The sequence below is a fragment of the Colossoma macropomum genome, unplaced genomic scaffold (assembly GCF_904425465.1).
Source record: "Colossoma macropomum unplaced genomic scaffold, Colossoma_macropomum, whole genome shotgun sequence".
Lineage (NCBI taxonomy): Eukaryota > Metazoa > Chordata > Actinopteri > Characiformes > Serrasalmidae > Colossoma > Colossoma macropomum.
The window spans coordinates 31,895,451-31,907,700 of NW_023494791.1; the positions used below are offsets into that span (position 1 = coordinate 31,895,451).

Consider the following 12,250-nt stretch of genomic DNA (forward strand, 5'->3'; position numbering starts at 1 on the left):
GGAAGACCCCAGTATGTGCGGTTGGGAACCTGCCTGTCAGACCATCTGGTCAGCAGCATTGGAGCACCTCAGGGACCTGTGCTCTCCCCTTCCTCTTCACCCCGTACACGACAGACTTCCAATACAAGTCGGACCTCCGCCACCTTCAGAAATTTTCTGATGACTCTGTGGTGGTTGGGTGCATTAGGAATGTGCAGGAAGGAGACTATAGGAACCTTGTGGACAGCTTCATTGAGTGGTGTATGACAAACTACCTGATCCTCAATATCACCAAGACCAAGGAGATGGTGATGGACTTCAGGAGGAAGAGGACCACGATCAGTCCCGTTTCAGAACGTTGAGACACCTACAAATATCTGGATGTCTTGCTTGGCAACAAACTGGACTGGAGGGCCAACACAGATGCTGTGTACAGGAAGGGGATGAGCAGTCTCTACTTTCTGAGAAGGCTCAGGTCCTTTAATGTGTGCACCAAGTGTTGGTGATCTTCTACCAGTCTGTTGTTGCGGGTGCTGTCTTATTTGCAGCAGTCTGCTGGGGAGGCAGCATCAGAGGAGGAGATACAAAAAGGCTTAATAAACTGATTAGGAAGGCTGGTTCTGTCTTGGGATGCTCACTGGATGGTTTTGAGGTGGTGGTTGAAAGGAGGTCACTTAATAAACTCACTGCTATCCTGAACAATACATCACACCCCCTCCATGACCTACTGGTCAGACAGCGGAGCACCTTCAGCAACAGACTCATTCAGCTCCGCTGTAGGTCGTTCGTACCAACAGCGATCGTACTGTACAACACCTCGTCAGTGAGCCGGGACATTATTGTACAGTGAGCCACACATTTTGCACTGCCACTCTGTTTACTTTGTTTATCATATCTGATACTGCACTGCCGCTTGTTTATTTTGTTTATTTGTCCACCAATATTGCACAAAGCACTGTGTTTTGTGCATACACATGTTACTTTTATTGTTTACTGTTTAGTATATTTTATTCTATTATTTATTTCTACTTTCTTTTTATATCTGTAAAAAGTGTGCAGTAATACTTTGCTCCTTTGTTTGCTCTTACTGTGCTTTGTACTCTGTACTCTCTGTCCCCTCTCCTCCAGTCCGCTGGTGGCGGTAAAGACCTCTGCGCTGCTGTGGGTGGCGGAGAGAGAGAGAGAGAGAGAGAGAGAGAGAGAGAGAGAGAGAGAGAGAGAGAGAGAGAGGAGAGAGAGAGAGAGAGGAGAGAGAGAGAGAGAGAAGGAGAGAGAGAGAGAGAGAGAGAGAGAGAGAGAGAGAGAGAGAGAGAGAGAGAGAGAGAGAGAGAGAGCTGGTTTAACAAAGTTCAGTTTACTTATGAAGTTAGCTTAGTACGTTATGGGGAAAACTATGGCGTAAACCTTAGAATCTGCCTGATTAAGACGAAGAAACATCGACAAGTAAGTTTAAAGATTCGATTAAACTTCGAGTCACTAAACTGCAGCATTAAATCTTAGATATTCTGCAGCGTTTTACCCTTTAACTTAGTTTAGTTGTATGCTTTCATTGTACTTCTAACGTTAATCTCAGTTTATAGATGTTCTTTTACTGTGGCTGCAGTGTTCGTTCAGAGGTCTATTCTTTTCCCATAACGGGAAATAACTTCTTTAAAACTAGGTTGATAGTAACCAGTGACTCATTAGGTAAAGGCTTTTAAAATGATCAATGCCTTTTTAAACCTTGAGTTTTACGTGTGATTCCCGGTGATTTTGGATATAGGGTCATTCCATACCAACTCACCTAGCCACCGAGTTCATGTCATGGATTTTCTTGAAAAAAAATCATGTGAAACTTGGGACTTTGAAAAGTAGTGGATATATGTATTTTTATAATTTAATTACTGTGAAACATTCAACAACAACCCAACACGAATACATGTTGCAAATTATGCTTAGGGCTTCTTGGATGTTCAGTACAACCCAGTCCAGCGGAAAAATAAGCAATTGGTGACGCTTAGAGTGCACATTGAAAGAATCGCAAAAATGATGGAAAGAGCCAAACTTTAAAAATGTATAATGAATGGTCCCATGAATTTATTAGAAGTTTTCAAATTATTTTTTTCAAGAAAATCTGTGACATGAACTAGGAGGGTTAGGCAAGTTGGTATGACCCTATTGGTAGTTAGGTTAACTACCCAACTTCCTCATAAGTAGCATTGAAGTAATTGAATATGAATGTATCATAGCCACTGCATACTTGTTACTATAGGCCTACATCTTGTTTTACAATCTAATAGATTTAAACTAAAAACGTTAGGTAAGATAGGTAAGAAAAACTAACACTAAACTGCATCCAGTGTAAAAGTGGTTCTATATAGTGCTAAAAAAAATACTTAAAAACTGAGTGACTTGTAAAGGTGCAGTGGAACTTCTTAGTACATCCAGCATCGATCAGCATAAGAAGCAAAATTTCTTTGACGACCAAAAAAGAAAATTAGGCATAAAATGAGAATGACTATAACACAGTTGTTTTATCATTTGAAAGGCACAAATTCAGGATGCACAATGATATCAGAATCATATTAGTATCATATCAGTATCTGCAGCCAATTGCTTAAAATAATATATCGGGAAGATGTTTAGATTTGACCGATATTTAAAACCACTATTTGGTTTGTATTAATTGTACTCTAGGACAACAGTATGTTTAGGTGTTGCTGGGCAACAGTGCTAAAATGTATATGTTATATTCATTAAATTAATTTTACTGCATTTTTAACCCTCTACATATTGATAGTATTCTGATCACATCACAGTCACACTGTCACCATTTTTGTAGGCAATATCAAGTTCATTCAGCAGCGCTGTGGCGGTTTGTAATGAGATGAAATCTAAATTGGGGGCTCGTCCGTTTGTGGCGATTTGCCACGTGTTATGTCTTTTGATCTAACTGCATTTGTTCTTTCTCCTTCTGTAGACGCTCTCGATAAGTGCACTAAGGCTGATTTGTATGCTTTGGCGGATCACTATCATATATTTATTCCCAAATCTGTATATAAGCGTGATCTCCAGCTTTTCTTGTGTAATCAGCTGATGGAGCGTCGGGTATTACCAGGTGATCCTGAGTTGGCTGCAGGTGTTGCTGTGGGTGGAGATGGTGCTGGAGTCAGAGTGGGGGCGACGGCTGCAGCCTCCTCCCTAGGCATGGATCCTGCTCAGTCTCAGGTCATTGGCGATACAAGGGCGCTAATTCGCTTAAAAGAGTTAGAATTACAGGTTGAGCGAGACAGATTATGTCATACGTCACATCAATATGCTGAAGCGCTACATTCCTCGTGAGGCTGCGTTTGTGCACCCGGTGGGTGAGGAAAAATGCGTTGCTGCAGTTTCTGTTTTGACACCTGTTACTATTGCTGCATATGATGCTGCGGAAGATGGTTTGAAAATACGAAATGTTTCTGTGTGCGCAAGACTTCAAAATTCTGAGATTCTGGCGGACTTAGATACTCAGTTGTCATATTTGTCTGGCCAAGCTCGACAGGATATTATTGACTTGATCTGTAATTATGAAATGTTGTTTTCTGATGTTCCGACTCAAACAACTGTTTTACAACATGACATTGATGTAAATAATCATCCTCCAATCAAACAGCACGCATATAGAGTTAACCCAGAAAAACGTAAACTTATGCGAGATGAGACTGATTATTTATTGCAAAATGGTTTTGCTATTCAAAGTTCAAGTGCATGGAGTTCACCCTGCCTTCTGGTGCCAAAGCCTGATGGTTCATCTCGGTTTTGTACTGATTATAGGAAATTAAATGCGATTACTATATCGGATTCTTTTCCGCTCCCTAGAATGGATGATTGCGTAGATAATGTGGGGTCTGCTAGTTATGTTGCAAAATAGGACCTTCTTAAAGGTTACTTGCAAGTTCCCTTAACCCCTCGTGCATCCCAGCTTTCTGCCTTTGTCACTCCAGACGCGTTTCTACAGTACACAGTGATGGCTTTCGGTCTCAAAAATGCACCAGCTACTTTTCAACGTTTAATGAACCAGGTTTTATCTGGTGTTGAAAATTGTGAGGCTTATTTGGATGATGTGGTAATTTATTCCACTACTTGGGCTGAACATGTTGCTACATTAACGACTGTATTCGATCGTTTAAGAGATGCTTCTTTAACATTGAATTTGGCCAAGTGTGAATTTGGAAAGGCTAATATCACTTATTTGGGAAAACAGGTTGGCCAAGGGCAAGTGTGCCCTGTTGAAGTAAAAGTGTCTGCTATCACAGAGTTTCCGGTCCCAAAATCAAAACGTGATCTTCACCGTTTTCTTGGTATGGCCAGGTATTACCGTTGCTTTTGTAAGAATTTTGCCTGTGTTGCTTTACCATTGACTTCTTTGCTTAGTGCCTCAAAACCATTTGTGTGGACTGAGGATTGTCAGCGTGCCTTTGATTCGATTAAGGCATTGTTGTGTGGTGCTCCAGTATTGGCAGCCCCAAACTTTGCTCTGCCATTTCAGTTGGAGGTGGATGCAAGTCATGCTGGGGTTGGAGCCGTGCTGTTGCAGGAAAATAAAGCTGGAATTCAACAACCTGTTTGTTGTTTTTCAAAGAAGTTTGTGAAACATCAGTTAAATTACAGCACAATTGAGAAAGAGGCTCTTGCACTTCTGTTGGCTTTACAGCATTTTGAAGTTTATTTAGGCTCCAGCTCTTTTCCAGTTGTGGTGTATACAGATCATAACCCACTTGTGTTCTTGCATCGCATGTGCAATTCCAATCAGCGTTTAATGAGATGGGCTTTGCTTGTACAAGAATTTAATTTGGTTATTCATCATAAGAAGGGAACAGAGAATGTAGTAGCAGATGCGCTTTCTCGTGCGTAATAAGTGGATTCGCAGGCTATTTTGAAAACTGATGTTAATAAATTTATGTTACGACCTCCTATGTCTAGGGGAACACTTAAGGTCGTACATAAAAAAAAAAGACAAGCCAATGCCATCCAACTGCCAGACCAAGACACCACCAACTACAAATAATATATATCACTTATCAGCATTTATTTCTTTTAACTTGAACAAGTTAAAAGCACCATCTTATAGAAGTTGGTAAGGCTAGTTTTAAACTGATCAAATGCAAATGAGCTTACACAAAAATAAACTTCAGGGGGTGAGATAAAGTCAAAACAAACTAGAAACAAAGGATAGCTAAACTAATCTAACTCAAAACAAAATTACAATGATAAGACTACTTCCCTGTCCCAAACCAGGAGAATTCAATATACAAAAAAAAAAAACATAAGGCACTCACCCCCTTACTTAGAAAAGGAAAGCTTTACAGCCTGCGAATCCACTTATTACGCACGAGAAAGCGCATCTGCTACTACATTCTCTGTTCCCTTCTTATGACGAATAACCAAATTAAATTCTTGTACAAGCAAAGCCCATCTCATTAAACGCTGATTGGAATTGCACATGCGATGCAAGAACACAAGTGGGTTATGATCTGTATACACCACAACTGGAAAAGAGCTGGAGCCTAAATAAACTTCAAAATGCTGTAAAGCCAACAGAAGTGCAAGAGCCTCTTTCTCAATCGTGCTGTGATTTAACTGATGTTTCACAAACTTCTTTGAAAAATAACAAACAGGTTGTTGAATTCCAGCTTTATTTTCCTGCAACAGCACGGCTCCAACCCCAGCATGACTTGCATCCACCTCCAACTGAAATGGCAGAGCAAAGTTTGGGGCTGCCAATACTGGAGCACCACACAACAATGCCTTAATCGAATCAAAGGCACGCTGACAATCCTCAGTCCACACAAATGGTTTTGAGGCACTAAGCAAAGAAGTCAATGGTAAAGCAACACAGGCAAAATTCTTACAAAAGCAACGGTAATACCTGGCCATACCAAGAAAACGGTGAAGATCACGTTTTGATTTTGGGACCGGAAACTCTGTGATAGCAGACACTTTTACTTCAACAGGGCACACTCGCCCTTGGCCAACCTGTTTTCCCAAATAAGTGATATTAGCCTTTCCAAATTCACACTTGGCCAAATTCAATGTTAAAGAAGCATCTCTTAAACGATCGAATACAGTCGTTAATGTAGCAACATGTTCAGCCCAAGTAGTGGAATAAATTACCACATCATCCAAATAAGCCTCACAATTTTCAACACCAGATAAAACCTGGTTCATTAAACGTTGAAAAGTAGCTGGTGCATTTTTGAGACCGAAAGCCATCACTGTGTACTGTAGAAACGCGTCTGGAGTGACAAAGGCAGAAAGCTGGGATGCACGAGGGGTTAAGGGAACTTGCCAGTAACCTTTAAGAAGGTCCTATTTTGTAACATAACTAGCAGACCCCACATTATCTACGCAATCATCCATTCTAGGGAGCGGAAAAGAATCCGATATAGTAATCGCATTTAATTTCCTATAATCAGTACAAAACCGAGATGAACCATCAGGCTTTGGCACCAGAAGGCAGGGTGAACTCCATGCACTTGAACTTTGAATAGCAAAACCATTTTGCAATAAATAATCAGTCTCATCTCGCATAATTTTACGTTTTTCTGGGTTAACTCTATATGCGTGCTGTTTGATTGGAGGATGATTATTTACATCAATGTCATGTTGTAAAACAGTTGTTTGAGTCGGAACATCAGAAAACAACATTTCATAATTACAGATCAAGTCAATAATATCCTGTCGAGCTTGGCCAGACAAATATGACAACTGAGTATCTAAGTCCGCCAGAATCTCAGAATTTTGAAGTCTTGCGCACATAGAAACATTTCGTATTTTCAAACCATCTTCCGCAGCATCATATGCAGCAATAGTAACAGGCGTCAAAACAGAAACTGCAGCAACGCATTTTTCCTCACCCACCAGGTGCACAAACGCAGCCTCACGAGGAATGTAGCGCTTCAGCATATTGATGTGACAAACCCGGAGTTTACGTCTTCTATCTGGAGTACGTATGACATAATCTGTCTCGCTCAATTTTCTCGCCGTCTCATAAGGGCCTGCGAATTTAGCTTGCAATGCAGCTCCTGAAATTGGTAACAGAGCCAAAACTTGGTCACCTAACTGGAAACCGATCATAACGGTTTTTCATTTTTCTTTGTGAAGTTAGCAACGCGTCTTTAGCCATGGAACAAGCTTTATGCAAGCGTTCTCGAAAGGAGCTAACATAATCCAAGACATTGTTTCTCGGTCTTGGCTGATCAGAGAGGAATTGTTCCTTCAGTAATCTCAAAGGATCGCGAAAAGAGTGGGCAAAAACCAGTTCAGAAGGACTGAAACCCAGTGACTCCTGAACTGATTCACGCACAGCAAAAAGCACAAGTGGAATTCCCTCGTCCCACTCACCACCAGAATCAAAACAATATTTCCTCAACATTGCTTTCAGAGTTTGATGAAAACGCTCAATTAAACCTTGAGATTCGGGATGATAGGCACAAGAAGTTGGTAAGGCTAGTTTTAAACTGATCAAATGCAAATGAGCTTACACAAAAGATAAACTTCAGGGGGTGAGATAAAGTCAAAACAAACTAGAAACAAAGGATAACTAAACTAATCTAACTCAAAACAAAATTACAATTATAAGACTACCTCCCTGTCCCAAACCAGGAGAAAACAATATACAAAAAACACATAAGGCACTCACCCCCTTACTTAGAAAAGGAAAGCTTTACAGGTATTTAAGCAAACTCAGACAACAATAACACAAGTTCACAAAAAGTTCAGGTGCTTGGTCTGGTCAGGTGGAGGCTGATCGCACAGGTGCGACCATTGGAACAGCCCTCTCCTCCTCCTGCAGTGCCGCAACGGCCCTTAAGTAACTGGAGCGCCCCCTGCTGTATCCAGTTAGACCCTCCAGACACCAATCCTAGAGGGAAAGTGATTACAAAAAAAAAACACCATACGCCCCCAGGATCGTAACAAAAGGTGTGATCCATTGAAGGCAGTATTAACACATTTTTTTGGATCACTTTTTAAATCTCATTTCTAAAATGTATTACCTGATATGTTTTAGTATATTGCTTTAATTTTTTTGTTGCTGTAGTGAAAACATAGAGATTTCCCACTGCATTACTTTTGTCCTGTCCCAAACTGTGTACTAGCACACTAAATAGTGGGTGAAAATAGTGCATATACCATTAGAAGTGCACTCTTTAGTGTAGCAGGTAAAGTACAGAAATGTGTAGTTTGGCACGCGGACATGCTTTGCTGTGCTGCACATTAGCTGTTCAGTAAATAGTTCCAAGCTAATGTTTAAGGTATTTGTTAATTAAGAATGCATGTATTGAGGTAAATTAAAGCTTTTGTTGAGGTAAATTAATGTTTTTGTTGAGGTAAACTGATGTTGGCTTTGTATTTGCCAACTTTTGTGATTCGTTCTATGTTTAAGGCACCTCAGCGTAACTGCAGCACCATTTAAGGTGGAATGGGAAATTTAAAAGAGAAGCTGGCAAACAAGAAGTTAATTTCAGCTTTGTATATATGTATGAGTTTAATATTTAAGAGCTTTGGTAGTCACTTTTATTATTTTTTTGTCAAATTTCAGGGATTGGAATTTTCTGAAATCTGGATATGCAGGCTTTACGGATCCAGTCCACCAATCTAGTTAACCTTAACCTCGTAGCATTTTCTGGAAACTGCATCTGAAGTCTCCACCATCTTTTCATGTTTTTCGTGGTCATTATGATCTGTTTTGCTGTTTTGCTTTTGGTCTCCGGCCACCTTTAGGGATGTAACTGCAGTAACGGTAATGAGACAAGCTCTATCAGAGCAGTCAGAGTTACATCTCACCTACCAACAAGGCAACGTGGTCTTCTTAATGACTCAATCGAATACTATGAAAACATTTTACATTTCACCGTAATGCTAATCCAGGTGGATCTAGTGCCAATTTCTACATGCTGTAAATGTTTCTGTATCAGCATTAGTATTGGCATCGACAGATATGCACATGGAAAAATATTGGATATTGGCATTGCTCCACCAATACTAATCCATCAAAATTTTAGTGGAGCAAATGAAAGTGAGTGAATGCAGTCAATACCCACTTCTGTGGCCTGCTGAATTAAAATGTGCTGTTGGTGAATGACATACTCCTAAATCCAGGCAAAACTTTTGTTAATTCAAGCCGTAGCCAAGACATGCAGTTACAGCCTTTGCTGAAATGAAGCTTTTATGGCTGCCTGTAATCCAGCCTAACACAGCCACACTTTAGAACTGAGGAGACTGTTTCTTCTCACAAGTAAACAGGTTGATAAATAAATCCTAGCACAACTCAAACACTCTGAAACTGCTGTGATGTGCAAACAGTGCCTGGGCTTCTGTGTTGAAAATGTTTTTAGTTATGTATTATTATTCCTTGCATGTGTTTTTACATGGTTAACTCCTCTTGGATGGCTTATTATGTTTATATAAACTGATATGTGTGCGAAATGTGCTACTATAGTACAGTTTTTTCATTAAAAACACATGGTCCAATATGCTAGAATATGTTAATGAGAGGATGTGGCAAGTACCGACGAGAGCTGCGAAAGGTGGCATGAAGCCCATGATTTATGCACAACCACACAGGTTCATTCCAGCCTATTGAAACCTCACTGATGCAAGTTTAGAGAATGAAGATTCAAATCTCTAGAGGATAGACACAGAATCTTTCTGATCATTGACAGTTACAGTGGCAGTATTGTCTGTTTTCAGCCTGTCAAGATTGTGGAGATTAGCTTTCAAAAAATTGTTGATTAAGGAAAAGTCTTTTCTTGTTCCTTATATGCAGCTATTAAAGTGGCCACATTGACTGATTAGCCTTCTTGCTGAATAGCTGTGTTCACTTGTAGTCAATGCTGGTTGTAGTATTGAAGTGATACACTACTCTTTTGCTATACCATGTATAATGTGAGAAGCCTAAAAAACACTAAAGCACAAACAGCCCTGTCCCCAAATCAAACTAAACATGAGCTTGAACTGCTTAAATAATTCTTCGAAACTTAACAAAATGACGAGAAGAGGAAACGGCACTTTCCCTGCACTGCACTGCAATTTCCCTTTTGCAACGGAAATCAGCTGAGCGCAAGTTTTTTTTTCTTTTTCCCCCACTAGAAAGAGCTATTGTAAAGGCAAAAGCGTCACAATGAAACATCTGATTTGCCAATCATGCACAGATTATTCCTTTATGATTTGTTTACTTCTGCAGTTTTTTTTGCGCTCTGTTGGACAGAGCAGATATAACGTTATCTGTTGAGCCAAACGAGGAAGCACATATCAGCTCATAAAACCCACCCAACAAGTGGGGCAGAGCAGTAAACTTGGCAAATGTGGAAAAGCAAGCTGTCTTTGTTAAACGCAACAAACACACACACACACACATTTTCTAAGCCGCTTATCCTTCTAGGTTGTGGGGGGAGCCAGAAGCTATCCCAGCAATCATTGGGCGGAAGGCAGAATACACCCTGGATAGGTCGCCAGTCCATCGCAGATGCAACAAACAATTAAATATTATTTTAGAGACCAGTTAAATAAGTGTCAAATAGAATTGAGGATGAGTGAGCATATAAAAACACAGGAGGAGAGGTTGCAGGAGAGAACAACGAACTGGTTTCAGTAATGGGATCTGAAAAAGCTACTTGACAAAAGTTATATTTTTGCTGATATTTTGAATGAAAGATCAAAAGGATAAATAATTAAGAATATTTTTTTACAAGTCATTTTGCTCATGATGGGTGCCAGTATTTCTGGAGGGCACTGTATATTACGTGCTGCGCATATGTGTTTGGCAAATAAGTTATAAATTAAAATTGTGGACTGTTGTGGACTTATTGTGGATTATGAAACAATATCTCAAAGTTAAACTAATTGACATTTCCAAGTTAATTTACAGTACGATCTTGGCTCTGTATATAAGTGGCACTTGCCTTCTGGCTGAAATGATTGTGACAGGATTTTCTAACGTGGCTCAATCACCCCCAGCAAACAATGGGATCCAGAACTCTCTACGACCGTGTAGTGGCACAAATCAGAAGCTATAAAAATAACTGTGGAGTTATTTGTTTTGCCTGTTCAGAATCTGCGCTTGGCAGCTGTTTGTGAGGAGAAGTAGCCACTGCAACTCATGTTTTTCCTTGCTCCGGTAACTGAACCATTTCATTGATGTCTTCACAAATGAGTTGAGGTATTAGCACGAGTATTTGATGCTTGCAAACTGTCAACACACTATCACTGTTCAGGCTACCACTTCAAACAGCTAATAAGCCAATCCAAGGTACACAAAGCCAAAGTAAGCTTCTTATTCAAATTTTTCTGAGGCAGCAGAGTGAGGTGGAATGAAAAATTTGGATAAGAAGCTAAGTTCAGCGTAGATTAATCAAACCAGTTTTTTTTCTAATTCCTGAATTTTTTCATACCTTCATGGTAAAAAATATCAGTCCATATCCTCTTGCAACCCCCATTTTGAAAAAACACTTTATACTAATATTAATATTTTCAAAATGTGAATATTTTAATTGTCAAATTTATTGAATTTTATTGAATATCTGTTGCCGCCCTAGTGTGATGTAGTGAGATGTTGCAGCGTTGAGCTGGCTTGTGCTGTGTCTAACAAAAGTTGTATCCTCCCTGCTCTCATTGATAGGGTCTACACACAGAAGGCTTTTATAATTTTCTTGGTCATACCAATTGGCTCTTGAAGACACAAAGCTTCTTTTATAAATATTTCTGCAAACTGAAATATTTGTTTGGGGTTATTTATTAAAATATGGTGTTCAATAAATGGTAATAAAAAACAAGAAACTCAAGCATGGGGTTTCATCTTTGCTTTTTTATCGACACAAGCTCCCAATTTTGGATGTTTGCAAACATCAGACCCTAATAATCAAAAGCAGATCGGTTTGCTTATAGACTTCACAGCCTGAAGAACTTTTAACACTATTTTTATACACTTGTATAGAAATACTTGCAAATAATTCTTTGGTCCAGCCATACTTGAATTCTAACTGTAAATACAATACAATTTATATTGTTTATTAATTAATTAATTTCCAATATAAATTGATCATTTTTTAATTTAATACACATCAGAAATTCAGATCCATCAGAAAAGTTAAAGCAACTAGCAATACTGACTGCATTTACTGACTGAAACTAAATGAAAACTTAAGGCAAGTAAAAGTACTGAAACATTAGCAAGACAATCATTAGTGTCCCTTTCCTTTATTTAGGTTAATATTTTGTTACATAGCTCTTCTAGGCATGGAGTGCATGA

General features: G+C 39.4%; 1 protein-coding gene across 1 annotated transcript in view; it reads left to right on the forward strand.

The window, feature by feature from the left end:
* Positions 1-1,275: 1,275 nt before the first annotated feature.
* The window catches only part of tmem134 (transmembrane protein 134), a 31,932-nt gene continuing 20,957 nt past the window's right edge, over positions 1,276-12,250 (forward strand). The window contains exon 1 of the mRNA XM_036574868.1: positions 1,276-1,422. The gene's annotated coding sequence lies outside the window, so the exon portion shown is untranslated. The remainder of the gene's footprint in view (positions 1,423-12,250) is intronic.